Source organism: Felis catus, chromosome X (genome assembly GCF_018350175.1).
Source record: "Felis catus isolate Fca126 chromosome X, F.catus_Fca126_mat1.0, whole genome shotgun sequence".
Lineage (NCBI taxonomy): Eukaryota > Metazoa > Chordata > Mammalia > Carnivora > Felidae > Felis > Felis catus.
The window spans coordinates 101,763,665-101,779,706 of record NC_058386.1 but is presented as its reverse complement, the minus strand read 5'-3'; the positions used below and the strand labels follow the sequence as shown (position 1 = coordinate 101,779,706).

At 37.6% G+C, this 16,042-nt stretch overlaps 1 protein-coding gene across 3 annotated transcripts in view; it reads left to right on the top strand.

Annotated features, from left to right (window-relative positions):
• The window catches only part of TENM1 (teneurin transmembrane protein 1), a 786,286-nt gene that overhangs the window by 489,291 nt on the left and 280,953 nt on the right, over positions 1 to 16,042 (top strand). The gene's annotated exons all lie outside the window — the stretch shown is intronic.

Below are 16,042 nucleotides of genomic sequence, written 5' to 3'. Positions count from 1 at the left end.
TTGATCTCAGGGTCATGAGTTCATGCCCCATGTTGGGCATGGAGCCTAATTAAAAATACAATAAAATAGGAGCACCTGGGTGGCATCCGACTCTTGATTTTGGCTCAGGTCACGATCTCACAGTTCATGAGTTCAAGCCCCGCATTGGGCTCTGCACTGATAGCAAGGAGCCTGCTTGGGATTCTTCCTCTCTCTCTGGCCCTCCCCTGCTCATTCTCTCTCTCTCTCTCTCTCTCTCTCTCTCTCTCTCTCTCTCTCTCTCTTTCTCTCAAAATAAATAAACATTTAAAAGAATAAAATGAAATGTTAAAAAAATAGTAAGTGGTTACTGTGCATGAATGTTCTTCGCAGGGGTTGTGTGAAAGAGCCCGCGTCCCTACGGACCCACCACCAGATTGTGTTGCAAGCTTTTGAATCTTTGTCAGTGAAATAGGTTAGAAAGGGTATCTCAGCGTAGTTTTATTTTGTGTTATGAATGAAGCTGGATATCTTTTCATATGTTTAAAGATCTTTTTTGTGAACTGTATACAGTTCATGTCTTTGTCCATCTTTCTATTTGGGATTTTTTCTTTTTTGATCTTCTTTGTCTCAAATTTGAAGACTTCTTTGTGTATTAGGAAGACCCACCATTTTGAAAACATAACTGTATACCCTCAGAAAGACATATTTTAAGGACAAAAAACACAGGCTTTGAATTTTCCTTAGTGAGTTTAGTTCTGGTAGTGGTCTTGGTGTAGTAATTCTAATACTTTTGCGCATCTTGTACGATAAGCAAATGAGTAAACTGATGTTATTGAAAACAGGGTTCACTGTGTGAAAAAGGAAATAAAAATGTGGAATGAGAAGAACCCTGCTATATTGAATTAGTATTAGAGATATAAATATGAACTCATTCTTTTAAAAATATACAAATAGACATATGTGTGTGTGTGTATACATATATACGTGTATGTGTATACACACACATACACACATGTTAACAGAGCAGGTAGTAAGATCTAAAAGTTTTGTTCTATGTGTATATATCCTCACTCTGTGCCCTTCAAGGACTTAAAAACAGTGACATCTCAGGGCACTTGGGTGGCTCAATTTCAGCTCAGGTCGTGATCTCACCCTTCTCACTTCATGGGATCAAGCCCTGGGCTGTCATCGCTGATCCTACTTGGGATCCTCTCTCTCTCTGTCTCTCTGCCCCTCCACTGCTCATGCTTGCTCTCTCTCAAAATAAATAAATAAACTTAAAAAAAAAACAAAGGCACCTCAGTGGTAATGAGCATATCTTACCCAAACTTAGGTTTCTTAAATACATTTTCTATTAAAAGCTTTTTGAAGAAATGACTGTTTCTAGGTCTGTGGCAGAGAAAGTAAGTGCAAGGTAAGCCTGAAACATACTGTGTTTGGAAAAAAGACATGTCAAAATGACACAGAAACCAATTTGAAGGGGCTCCCACTGGCTGAATTTGAGCTTCAAAAAGAACGGTGATGGTCATGGATTAAGCATTGAACAATAAAAAAAAGAATCTGTGAGTCTGTAGTGACACTAAAAAAATAAGTGGGCACTTAATTTGTAGAAATAGACATGATTTGTATTTGATGTCACATAGGTCCCTTTGGCATAGTCATAAGATCTTTCAAATTAGGTATTGTTATTTTTAATTTATACATGAGGGAACTGACACTCAAAGAGGTCAAGCTGTTTGCCCCAAACCACACAGCGAGTTAGTGGAAAAGCCATCACTCTTCAGGTCTAACTTTTCAAAAAGAGCCTGTGCCCTCACTTATTACACTAAATGGCCTCTATAATGAGCCCATATTATAAATAGTGTTTTATAACCTACTTTGTGAATATATTTATTACTTAATATTTTTCTACAACATTATTTTAATGGCGACGTTATCCTCTATTGTGCATATAATAGTTATTGATTTAATCAATCCATGTTTGCTGGACATTTAAATACTTTTCAATATCTTGCTAATATATGCAACATTACGATGAACATGGTTGCTTTCAAATCTATTCAGATCCTTGTCTTGAATAAATTTTTAAACATGGAATTGCTGGATCAAAATGTCTAAAAACATTTCCAACACTTTAGATATATATTACTAATTTACCCAAATATTTTGTCATAATTTATACTCTGAGCAGCAGTGTGCAAGAGTGCTCATTTCCCTGAACCCTTGAAAACTTCTGATAATTGTTTATAAAAAAAAGTAAAGGAAAAAAGCCATTTTGATTGGCAAAGTTACATTTCAGTATTTTAGCTTACATTTTTAAATTACCACTAGGGGTGAACATTTTAAAATGTCACTGCTAACTTGCATTTCCTCTTTTGTGAATTGCCAATTGATGTCTTTTGCCCATGTTTCTACTGGAAAGTTCAGCTGCTCTTTATTGATTGATTTATAAAAATGTTCATATATTAAAGACTTTAACATAAACTACTTATCTCAACAATGAATAAAAAAGAGACAAAATTACAATTTTAAACCATGAGGAAAAAATTTAAAAACTGAGAGACTGCCATATTCTTTTCCCACATTTCCTGATATCCTGGAAAGACATTTCAGGATATATTAAGAAAAATCGTAGACCTGTTTTCAGGGGTTACATGACACTCTGCAAGTTTCCCATAGTCTACCTTTCCTTTAAAGCAAAACTTGATTCTATTTCAAAGATAGAATAAGACTTTGGACAACAAAGTCTTCAGGTTTAACACAAATGCTAAGAAGGTTGGGATGAAAAAGGGAAGAGATTGTAAAACTAATAGAAAATATATAGCATATGTATGGCTTCAGTTACATGTGATCCAGTAATCCAATAAAGTGTCCATATAAAAAGATGACTCTGCTGATGTTCACATATTTTGAATTGATGGAGGGCTGTTACAGGGCTTCCAGTTCTTTCCTATGCACTTACCTAGGATGGAAAAGAGAAAAGTAGTTTCAATAATCTCTTTGTGGGCAAAGAGCAGAGTTTTCCTCTCTGCAAAAATAACTGGTTGGCATGAAAATTGAACCTGTAACTTTGGCCTCATTAGCCCAATATGCCAGTACTAAATGGCGTTGGATAGGAGAAATGGATCACATCTTCTCTTGGTCCTGAATACGAGAGAAGCTGGTCTCTGTGTGTCCTGGGCAAGCACTTCCTCTCTTTAGTTTTCAGTTTCCTCCTCTGTAACATGAGGAGGCTGAACCAAATGGTTGATATGTGGTCTTCTCCTCCTCCAAAATAAGATTTTAATTTTAGGACGCTTTTAGATTTACAGAAAGATGCAAAGATAGTACAGAGAATTCCCGTATATTCCTCATCTGGCTTCTCCTATTATTGACTTCCTGTATATCATCATGGCACATTTGTCACAACTAAGAAACCAACGTTGGTAATTATTATTAACTGAACTTGACACTTGGTCTGGACTTTACCAGTTCTTCCCCAATGTCCTTTTTCTGTTCCAGGATCCCATCCAGGACAGGAAATTACATTCAGAGTCATGCTTCCCTAGCCTCCCCTAGTATGTGACAGTTTTCTGTCCCAGATGACCTTGACAGTTTTGTGTAGCACTGGTCAGCTTTTTTTGCAGGTTGTCCCTCAATCTGAGTTCTGCTAGTTTTCTCGCGCTGAGACTGGAGTTATGGAGGAAGACCACAGAAGTGCCATTATCATCACATCATGTCAAGGATACATGCTATCATGTACGTGCTGTCACTGATGATGTTAACCTTGGTCACTCGGCTGAGATAGTGTTTGTCAGGCTTCTCCACGCTAAATAGTTACTCCCTCTTTTTCTAAACTATACTGGTCTGTGGTCTTTTTGAGCTCTCACATACCATGGTTTTATTATATTCCAGACAGATTCCCCTACCTGCACAGATCAATTTGCTAGAGTTGAATCCATCACCCAGGAATGCGTACTTGCACTGGGTAACCCAGCTGAAAATTTCCTTGGGACCCATTTCATACAAAATAGGGCTATGTGAGAACTGTCAGTTATGTTTCATAAAATGAGAGTCTAACCACTTTCTGCTAACCTTTGTAGAAAGTACACCCTATAAGGAATGATGACTTTACAAATCTTAGGGATGCTCTAATTTCTGGAAACCTTTTACCAAGAGAACCCAACGTCTACAGCTTCCAAACCTCAGCGATCATGATGATGGAGACAAGGAAATGAGCAGCTTTGGGGATGTAGGCAGGGAAAGGAGGGAAATGAATGCCCTACATCAAGTCGAGGGTTTGGAATGAGGAAATTACATGAGGTGTGTTGTTTTCATTTTATTCTGCGATGCAGCTGTGTGAAGATGGCTGCTGAAATTCTCTTAGAGACCTGAGTCCCTCTAGATTGCTGTCTCCAGAAAAATGCAGACCTCTTCTAGGGCAGGAGAGCAGAGGGGGCAATTGGGCAAGAAGGCAGAGGGTGCGATTGGGCAAATGACCTTCTGCCTTTCTCCACTTCCAACGTGGTTTTGGAAAGGCTAGCTTGAGGGGAGAATTAACCAGGTGTAATATTCATGACTAACTTTTATTGAGCATTTATAATGTGCCAGCCATTTTTCTAGGTACATTACATGTACTGACCTACAAGGTCCTCACAAGAACTGTATGGGGAAGGTACTATTATCATGCACATTTTATGGTGAGAATACTGAGACACAGGGATTAAATAATTTGCCCAAGGTCACTCTGATAATAACTGTAGCAGAGCTGGGATTTGAAGCCAGCCACCTTCATTCCAGACTCCTTCTCTTAAGTACCACGTGATAACTGGCTCCCTTTAGATAGACTGTGACCTCCAGGAGGGCAAGGGTTTTGTAAGCAAGCAGTTACTGTTGTATTTTCAGAACCTATGACATAGTCATTAGCCAACAAATAATTATTGCATGAAAGGAAGAGAAGGCGTGAAGATCCTGGTAATGAATCAAGCCCAAACGTTGGTAACTTTTCCAGAAGTACACTGTCCTGGTGCCACCTCAGAAAACCCAGAACAAACTGAGTTATTTTAATCTTCTCCACTTTATTCTCTGTTTTCTTTTCATCTGATCAAATCGTGTAAGGCAGCTAAGAAGTCTTGATTACATACCCAGTTATAGTTTTCTACCACTCATCTGTTTTCCATGTTCTCATTTATGTCTCCTGACTCCCCAACCTCATATAAGCCCTGCTCTTTAATGCTAACTGTGAATAATCCAGTAAATGGAAAGAGTCTTAAAATTTCAACATTTAAAAGTTTGCAGATGAACACATAAACCATATACCTATGGCTATGATGACATGATGCTAGATCAGAAGTGAGAGTTTTTAAAAAAGGTTTATTTATTTATTTTAGAGAGAGAAAGGGAGAGAGAGTGCACGTGAGCAAGCAGGGGAGGGGGAGAGAGAGAGAGGGAGAGGGAGAATCCCAAGGAGGCTCCTCGCTGTCAGCTCAGAGCCTGACCTGGGGCTCGCTCTCACAAACTGTGAGAACATGACCTGAGCTGAAACCAAGAGGCGACTCTCAACCAACTGAGCCAGCTGGGTGCCCCGGAAAAGTGAGTTTTAAAGCATCAGCTACCATGGGTTGATGATATAAATCAGTGAATGTATTTCCATTTTTATAATTTAAATGCATACAGGGCAAATGGGTAAGAGGAGGAGAGGGCTTTCGTGTGAGTCTATTTCTCGTTCTCCATATTCACCAGTTTTTTTCTGGACCTTTTAAAAGAATATGGATATAATTACAAATACGCACTCAAACTAGCCATCAATAATGATGAAGCAATAGGCATAATTTGGACCAGAGTGAAAGGGAGAATTTGCTGAGCAGAAAATGAAGGGAAATGGAAAGAAAAAGAAAATTTTAAAGGAGAATGAAAAAGTGCTGATTCCTAGTTAAATTGATATTTTTGCTGAAGTATTCATTAGATGAATTTTTTGAAAAAAAAATTTCTCCCGTCATTCTGCCGCTTACTCCTCTTGACTCTACAAAGCAAATAATAATACAAAAGTAAGTAAGATTTGAGTTATGAAGAGCACTTACTGGTGTTGTGACTTGAGATGAAAACACTAAATAATTGTGTCTGTCTGATAAGGAATACACAGATGGGCCCGTTATGCAGCTGCAAATGCAGATCATATATTACACCTGTGATAAGGTACCCAAATAGACATGTTATTTATAAATATTGCTGCAGCCTGTGAATGGAAAATATAAAATACATAGTAAATGAAAGTTTTAAGATAATATAATATAGAACTGGGATATTAAAATGATTTATTACCTTGATAGAATCTTCTCTAGCCTTGATACTGGATAAAACCAGGACCGTACTAAGGCAAAAAAGGAAAAAAAAAATGTATGCTGCAAGAGAGAATAATGCGTTTCATTTGGGAAAGGAAATGTACGGATTCAAACATGTGGATCAACAAGAAACGTGTCCTCGTTGCCTCTATTATACTATCGCAATCTTTTTTTTATTTGTTGTTTAATTTTACTGTTTTACCATGGCAGACTTGCAAAATGTGTTATGTAAACCGGTTCAAGGAAAAATGACTTTTTTCTTTTTTTTTTTTTACTTCTTTTGTTTAAATTAGTGAAGTCGTTTCTTTGAAAAGGAGTTTTACCCATCCCCAACACGACAGCTTTTCAGGCTTTGAAACGTGTTTGAAAGGGATCTCAAAGCCATATTGACTCCATTCAAATTACTTTGAAAAGGAACATTTAAGTATGTTTTATTTATGTTCATGATGTAGTGCAAGCACAAATAGTATTTTTAGTAGAAAACGTATATGTGCAACCGTAGGAAAAAAGAGAGAAAACGTGAATGAAACTGCTGAGGCAAAAGTAAGGTACCGTAAATAAACATGCACTGCTTTATTTAGTTCTTGAAAAATGCTTCCCCGAAAACTAATGGGTTTCAATCTTGCATGTAATCTGGTTATCACCTGGATAAAACCAAGATCTGAAGGTAATTTATCAAAGGGCTATAGTTCACTCATATACCAATTTGATGTTTAATGTAATGAAAATGGGATTTATTTTAAGATAGAAAGATAACCTGGTTTCTGTAATGTTAGCAGTCACTGCATTTAATTCAAGCAGCATTTTTGCAGTGATCTTATTGCAGAAGCATCTCGCTTCACACGATGTCCACTGAAGTATGGGTCTGGCGAGATTGTTTCCCATAGGAGTTAACTTGAAAGGCTGAAGTCATCAGGGGTCACCATCTGGGTAATGTACTTGGCATATTTTTCAGGAAGAGAACTGTTCAACATACAAGTAGATCTGTAGCTCTGACAAGCTTTGGAAGTCGAGTGCAAAAGCAGTAGCATTCCTTAGCCTAAAGGAACATGAAGCAAGATATGTAAGGGAACTGGTGGGGAAAATATTTTCTGACAGAAAGGAAAAACAAATTATCTTGAAAAATATTACATGCTTTTATCTTGGCACGATTTGAAACTTATGACATCATCTATGATGGACAAGATTTTGTTGGTGAGACAGGTTTCACATGTTCTAAATAGGTTTATTGGTAGATTTAGAAAATAACACCAGAAGCTTCTTGCAACAAATAAATATAGCATCCTTAGCTGACTATGTGTACATTTTGAGATGCAAGATGAATTCCTTGAAAGCAAAGTTGTGTTTTCCTCACGCATACTGCGATTTCAAGGTTTACTTGTGTGTTTAGTATCAGAGACCAATTTATCTGTTATTAAGTGGGTTTTAATATTATCTATGAGAGAGTGGACAGAAAATACCAAAAGATACAGAATAATATGAAAGGTTTCATATCCTGGCAATAGCATTGTAAAGATACTCCAATAAATTTAACTGTCAAAAAAGTTCTTCCAAGCACCCAAACTTTTCTTACTCAGATATTTTGAGGATAATTTTTTTGATCAGTTGACTTCAAACTATGTCTTTGGAGCTTTTGGGCAACTCTTTTGGACCCCCAATCCCTTTCTTTGCTTTTTAAATTTTTTAAATGTTTATTTTTGAGAGAGAGAGAGAGAAAGAAAGAGAGAGAGCAGATGAGGGGCAGAGAGAGAAGGAGACACAGAATCCGAAGCAGGCTCCAGGATCTGAGCTGTCAGCAAAGAGCCGGATGTGGGGCCCAAAGCCACAGCAAGATCATGACCTGAGCTGAAGAGGGACGCTTAACTGACTGAGCCACCCAGCTGTCCCTGGACTCCCAATCCCTTTCAATCAAGAGTTCTGTTTTATCTGCTTTATGTGTTTGAGGGTTATTCAGATTTTATTGCTGAATTGTTCTCCTGCTTTGAATTAGTTTCAAATGCTTTTACTTTAGATAGAAAATAGTAATAAAAGAGAATGAATAAAACAATGCATCTATTCATTCAGCTTTAAAAAAAAGGTTTGTTGAGCACGTAGTGTTTTTTATTATATAACAATACATGAATACATTATCATTGTAAAACATTCTAACATTACCATGAAAATATTGAAGTTCCAGCTCCCCACTCTAAAGATCAATGGTTTGGTATCAATCCTCCCAGTTCTTTGTATGCATTTACATATAAAGAGATACATATTTTTTTTTGCTTAAATAGGATCATTGGACATGCATTGTTCTCCAATGTTTTTTATACAAATCTTAGAGCTCCTTTCATGTAGGTACATAGAGCTCAACCAGTGGTGTGCTGATAAATGTTTAACAGCCAGCTCTCTGTGCAAAAAAAAAAAAAAAATGGTCTGCAACATTTGCTGGTTCCAGGAGTGTTAATAAACCCACCATGGGCGATTTCAACTACCAACGTGAAGTCATTGAAGGTGGAATTGGGAAGACGTGCACAGTGGGCTTTTATAAACCAGTGTAAACTGGCTCCTGCACACCACTGAATCAATTCTTTTTCTTTTTAGGATTTTTTTTTTAAATAAATTTAGACTTACAGAACAGTTGTAGACGTAGCGCCGAATTCCTCGAATTCCTGTGTACCTGTCACTCCGCTGGCAGTATTAACGTCTTGCATAACCATAGTACAATTATGAAAAGTAAGAGATTAACATTGGTATAATGCTATTAACTCAGAGTATAATACTGATTTCTCCAGTTTTTCCTTTTTTGTTCTGTTCCAGGATCCTATCTAGGATCCCACGTTGCATTTAATTGTCATGTCTCCTTAGCTTCCTCCAATCTGACAGTCTCTTGGTATCAGTCCTTTTAATTCTTACATAAGATTTCATAGTATGAGTATACCACTCTCTCCAAGATGGATATGTTGGCAGTTCTGTTTATTTTACTATATTAACAATGCTATGTTGACTTTTCTTGTACATACCCCTTTATGCACATATGTGATTATTTCTTTGGTAGATTCCTGGAAGTTGAATTCATTGGTCAAAAAGTATTCCCAATTTCAATTTTGATCAGTATCACAAAATTGCTTTCTAAAGCTCCTTTTACCACTTTATAGTCAGATCGGTGTGTAAGCAGAGTACCTCCTGACTACCAGACACGGAGTTAAGTACCAGAGAGAAAAATTAAGAAGACACGGATCCTGCCCTTTGAATATTTTAATAATGATGAGGCAGACATGTAAATAAATACCTTCAATATAACATGGTGGACCTTATGAAGGGTGCTAAAAGAGAAACATCATCTCTCTTCGTGAAATGTTCTAGATAGTCAAGATCAGCACTGTCCATATAAATACAAAGCAAACCACCTATGTAATTTAAAATTTGGTAGTAACCACATTAAAGATGTGAAAAGAAACCGATGGGAATAATTAAAATTTTTATTTACTCAGATATATATATATATATATATGTATATCTATAATATCATTTCAATATGTAATCCATATAAAATTATTAATTGGATATATTCTGATTTTTCTTTTGTACTAACACTTCGCCTCTGACTAGCCACATTTCAAATGCTTGATAGACCATGTGGCCAGTGGCTGCCATGTGGGATGATACAGACCTAGGTCATTAAGCACGTATGTCCTACATCTAGTTCTGAAGCTTTCCTATGGTCTGTCTATTATACATGAATATTTTTCCTTTTGAAGGGAAATGGAACGAGGAAGCAGTATCAGTTATAAATATTTAACTAGAGACCATCAGTCTTACTTAAGAGAAAGAAAGACCAACATCCTAACAGAAAGAGCAGAGAAGTAACTACTGAGAGACTCAGAGCTTTCAGCCTAGAGAAATGTGCAAGAGCTTCTTCTCATAAAGTTAGCCTGCCTTGAGATCCAAGATTGAGTTTGGCAATTGGGGAGGGTGAGATATTCCATTTGTTACCTTTGTGATAAATTTATAATTTCAGAGCATAGCTCTTTGCAACTGGATAAACCAAGAAGGATAATGACTATAAAATGTACAGGGCTTGGCACTAGGGAATATTTGTTAGGAGCACATTCTTAATCAGCTGAAATGACATTATTCCCAGAATATCTGAATAGGCATGCACATTCTGTCCAGCCACCGAATTTCAGCGAAGTGCGACATGGGACTGGTACTCCTGGAAAGATCTGGGTCGTGTCAGCCTCTACCCATTGAGGATGTATATTTTTATATATGTCTTTATGAAAAATAACTTTGAGTTTGGGGTCACGAGTACTTCTATTAGGTCTACTATAACTAGAATTGCTCATTTTAAAATGCATATTTCAGTATGCATGATTTTAGTTTTATCACTTTCTATTCACTTGTAAGATTTATTAGTGACCAGTTTGTAAAGTTGGTTAGAGCACAGATCTAGCATAATCATGGGTGCAGTCCTTCAGTTTAAGAGTTTTTCTACCACTCTTCTTCCTTTTTAAAAAAAGTTTATTTATTTTGAGAGCAGGAGAGAGACAGAGAATGCATGGGGGAGGGACAGAGAGAGGGAGTGAGAGAGAGAATCCCAAGCAGGCTCTGCATGGTCAGCACAGAGTGATGCAGGGCTTGAACTCACGGACTGTGAGAACATGAGCCAAAATCGAGAATCAGACACTCAGCTGACTGAGCCGCCCAGGTGCCCCTCTACCACTCTTCTTCCTGACTGAGCTCCACTCATACTGGCCTCCTTAGCGTTTCTCAAACATTTCATACAAAACTTCGGAGTTTTGTGTAATTGCCATTCTTTCCTCCTGGAAGGTTCTTCAACTGAATATTCATATGGCTTCACTTCATTCAGAACTTGGTTCAAATATTACCTTCTCTGAGAAGCCTTCCTTGACTAGTCTTATTTCTTTTACAATAACTACCTGACATTATTCCATTTATTTGCTTCTTTGTTTCTACACAGCTATGGTATATTAATATATCATATTATTATATATTAATTATATCATATATTTATTCATTGTCTGCATGTCATAACCCACCACCCTCTCATATGAGTTCTGCGAATGTAGAGGTTTTTTAAAGATTGTATTCACTGTTGTAAACTTAGAAAAACAGTGCCTGTTTTTCATTACCTTTTTATACCCTTAATTCTACCCAGTTGGCTTATAATGTTTATACTAGGGCTTGGGAGACTTGCCTCCAAAATGTGGCTATAGATACATAGCGTAGATCTGGATGGGGACCCACGAGAAGCTAAGGGCTCTGTATCCTCATCCTGCATCCAAGGTTGATATGCAATCAGCGTGTCCTGATTAGGCTGTATTGGTTGTTTAGATCCTGTTCCATATTGGTCAGCCAGTACCTACGGTGTCCTGGCTGCTAAATATTTTTGTTATTACCTTTGCCTATATTTCCAACATTCCCAATGTGCCCAGCATATGCTTTGAAAGTATTTGTTGAATGAATTAACAAATACATCCCCATAAAATAAGTAGTGCTGGATCTTTCTAGTGGAGTATTGGTATGTCACAAAGATCAACATGATTTTATTTATTGGTCTTAGTATGAACACAATATTATTTATTTCTAATAGAACTCCAATACTAGAGTTACCTAGTTACCTTAGTCTACCCTGTACATACTTTCTGACTTCCTTCTACAACTCAGCTTATGGAAGTCCCGTTTGGAGGAGAGGAATGTACCCCTATGGTACCCCTAATCTGTAGCAAGTAAGTTCACTTGCATTATGTATTGACACAAATATACATTACAAATAGCTTATTGCCTGGAAAAGACAAAGTAAATTTAAAAAATGATAAAGCTTTGCCACTCTCAAAGAGTATTCTGCTAAATGTGCCCACACTTCTTTGCCTGTCTCGATTGACTGTTAGCAGTCCATTTCATTTGACGGTGAAAAATTAATCCTTGCCTTATTATTTTGAAGTGATTTTTCAGCACATGCATTTTCTCTGTCATTTTTGAGTGCCCTTAGGAAACTGGCTTAACTTAAAGTATATAAAATATCCCGCTTGATCTTCAAGATGAAAACCACTATGCCTTTTGTTCCTTATAGCCAATCTAATTTCACAGACGTAACTGAACCAAGGGAATCAAACACATTTTCAGTATAGCTTTTAATATCCATAATTTTCCAATTATTTGGGGGACAGAGTAGACCAAATTTTCTTTAAAAACTGATAAACCCCTTTAATTGGAGTAAGTATGTTAAACCAACCATACTTTGAGTCTTTTGGCAAGGAAGTCTGGGGAATGTCACTAATATAGCTTTATTAGCATGCCATACTGTACCTTACTCAGAACCACTATCATTTGAGTTCCAATTGTTTCCAATAATTGCAAGAGAAATTCATCAGGCAGCACTGGCCTTAATCCAAAGAAAAGGGTAGAAACCAATTAAATGCTTAAAATTTTAAGGATAAATTAGAAGGTAGGTGTTAGAAATCTCTAGCTCCAACTAAAAGTGGATAAATGATTCTTAAATAGGCTATCTGGCCAGATTTCCTGTTCTTGGTTGCTAATCCACATACTATCTATGAGTATTAGACATACAAATTAGCCCCTTTCACTCTGCCTAGAAACATAAAGAAAAATGTTAGATGGATTATGAACAGATCCACTTTTTTTTCCTTTTGGTAAGATTTGGTTGCTGTTTAAAATTGCAATGAGAAAACAGATAAAAAGATTTCCCCAGCTTCTGTCCTAGTTATTGTTTTCTCCCAACATTATCTGCCCTCAGTGACCTCATTCATTCTCACATTGTCAGCCATTGCCTCTGTGCATATATGATTCCGCAGTCTTGTTCTAGCCTTAATACTTCTCCAGAACTTCAAACCTCCAAAGCTCGTTTGTTGAACATTTCTATCTGGACAGTCCATTGGTCCCTGGAAGCCGGCACCTCCAAAGATGCATTCATTATATTTCCCCCATCACCCCACCCTGCCCCAAACCAACTAGTCATCAGTCAACAAACACATGTCCAGCACCAGTTGTTTGTAGCTAGTGCTGGGCTAAGTGCACAGTCCCCTAACTCTATTAATCATTGCTCTATGCTTTCAGTTACTCAGGCTTTAAACCTTAACTATGTTGTATTCCTCCCTTTCCCTCATTTTCTTCTATTTTTGCCCCCAGCACACCTACATGCGTGCATGAGCGTGCGGTGAACATACATGTACGCACACACAGAACTTGTTACCAAACCCTGAGATGACGTTTATGCAATTTCCCCTTAAGGAATTGCCTTCTTTGCATTCCCACTGCCACTGCCCTAATTGAGACGCTCATTATTTCTCACCTAGATTATTGCAGTGGTCATCCCAATTTGTGTTCTTGCCAAATTTTTAGGCCTCCCAAGTCATCGTTCTCCACACTAGTATTGGATTTATCTTCCCACAAAGGGTTGCTCCGATGATATCGTTTGTTTACCTAGAAGCCATCAGTTTTCCCCATTGCTATCAAATTAATCTTCCTGAAGAAAACTGATCATAACACTCATTTGCTCAGAAAATAGCAATGTCTCCTTGTTGCCTAATAAATTGAACCCAAATATCTAAGTGTGGCATTCAACATCCTCACAACATGGCCCTAATCCTCCCTTCCAGCCTTAACTTCCACTATCATCTATACATAGCTATACTCCAGCCAACCCCAGCAACTTTCTTTGCCTCAAATACATCCTGTGCTTTACAAAGTCATATTTTGTTCAACCTGCCCCCTCACCCTACCCATTACTGCCAGCTGTCAAAGCTCTATACATTCTTTAAGGCTCATCTCTAATCCTGCTTCCTTCATTAAAGCATCCCTGATCAGCCCAGCCAATTTTACTCTGTTGTTCCTTTAAACCACTTCTTTTTTTAAGTTTTTCTTTTAATTCCAATTAGTTAACATACAGTGTAATACTAGTTTCAGGTGTACAATTTAGTGATTCAACACTTAACATACAACACCTGGTGCTCATCACAAGTGCCCTTCTTAATCCCCATCACCTGTTTAACCCATTCGGCGACCCACCTTCTCTCTGGTAACCATCAGTTTGTGTTCTATATTTAAGAGTCTTTCTTGGTCTGCCTCCCTCTCTTTTTTCTCCTTTGTGTGTTTGTTTTGTTTCTTAAATTCCACATATGAGAGAAATCATGTGGGATTTGTCTTTCTCTGACTTACTTCACTTAGCATAATACTCTCTAGCTCCATCCCTGTCACTGTGAATGGCAAGATTTCATTCTTTTTTTTTAATGTTTATTTATTTTTGAGAGAGAGAGACAGAGCGTGAACGGGGGAGGGGAAGAGAGAGAGGGAGACAATCTGAAGCAGGCTTCAGGCTCTGTGCTGTCAGCACAGAGCCCGATGCGGGGCTCAAACTCATAGACCATGAGATCATGACCTGAGACGAAGTCAGATGCTCGACTGAGCCACCCAGGCACCCCAAATTCATTCTTTTTTATGGCTGAGTAACATTCCATTGTATATGTATACCGCATCTTTATCCATTCATCAGTCGATGGACACTTGGGCTGTTTCCATAATTTGGCTATTGTAGATACTGCTGCTATAAACATGGAGGTGCATGTGTCCCTTTGGATTAGTGTTTTTGTATTTTTTGGGTATATACCCAGTAGTGCGATTGCTGGATCATGAGGTAGTTCTATTTTTACCTCTTGGAGGAGCCTCCATACTGTTTTCCAGAGTGGCTGCCCCAGTTTTCATTCCCACCAACAGTGCAAGAGGGCTCCCCTTTCTCCACATCCTCAACAACACCTGTTGTTTCTTGTGTTGTTGATTTTAGCCATTCTGACAGTTGTGAGGTGATATTTTATTCCTGGGTTGCAAGGGTGGTCTAATATTCGCAAATCAATCAACGTGATACCCCATATCAATAAAAGAAAAGAACCATATGATCATTTCAATAGATGCAGAAAAAAGCATTTGACAAAGGACAGCATCGATTCATGATAAAAAACCCTCAACAGAGTAGATTTAGAGACAACGTTCCTTAACATAATAAAGGCCATATATGGAAAACCCACAGCTAATATCATCCTCAATGGGGGAAAAACGGAGAGCTTTTCCCCTAAGCTCAGGAACAAGACAGGGATGTCCACCCTAACCACTGTTACTTAGCACTGGAAGTCCTGGCCTCAGCAGTTAGACAATAAGCCACTTCTTTTATTTTTTTTTCAATATTTTGTAAGGATTGTTTTCTTTGAAACAAGAGAATAAACCCTTTCTCTTAGAACAAAAATTCCTTTTCTCCCGCATGGCAAACATCACTGATAATTCATTGTAATAATTATCAACAAGACAGAAATCCCAAAGAAGAAAATTAAAATCCACCCTAGGCCCCCATGTTGTGAACATGTTGCTGTATATTCTCCTAGCCCTCTCTATCCAGACATCCACATGTCTACACACACACACACGCACACACGCACACACGCATTATAGATCATACTGTTTGTACTGTTTAGTAGCCTGATGTTTTTCATTTGATGCATCATAATTATTCCCATGCCAGTTCATAGTCCTCTCCAACATGATTTAATAGCCATGTAATCTTGTATTATTTATAATATCATCAGTTATTTCATTAATCTCGTTTGATGAATATTTAGATTGATCATAACTTTCTACTAGCTTTTAAATGTTACAATGGATAGCCTTGTAGTTTGGACACATTCGTAATTAACTCATAGAAATGGAATTGTGGGCTAAAAAGGTAAGCCAAATTTTAAAGTTTTTTGATA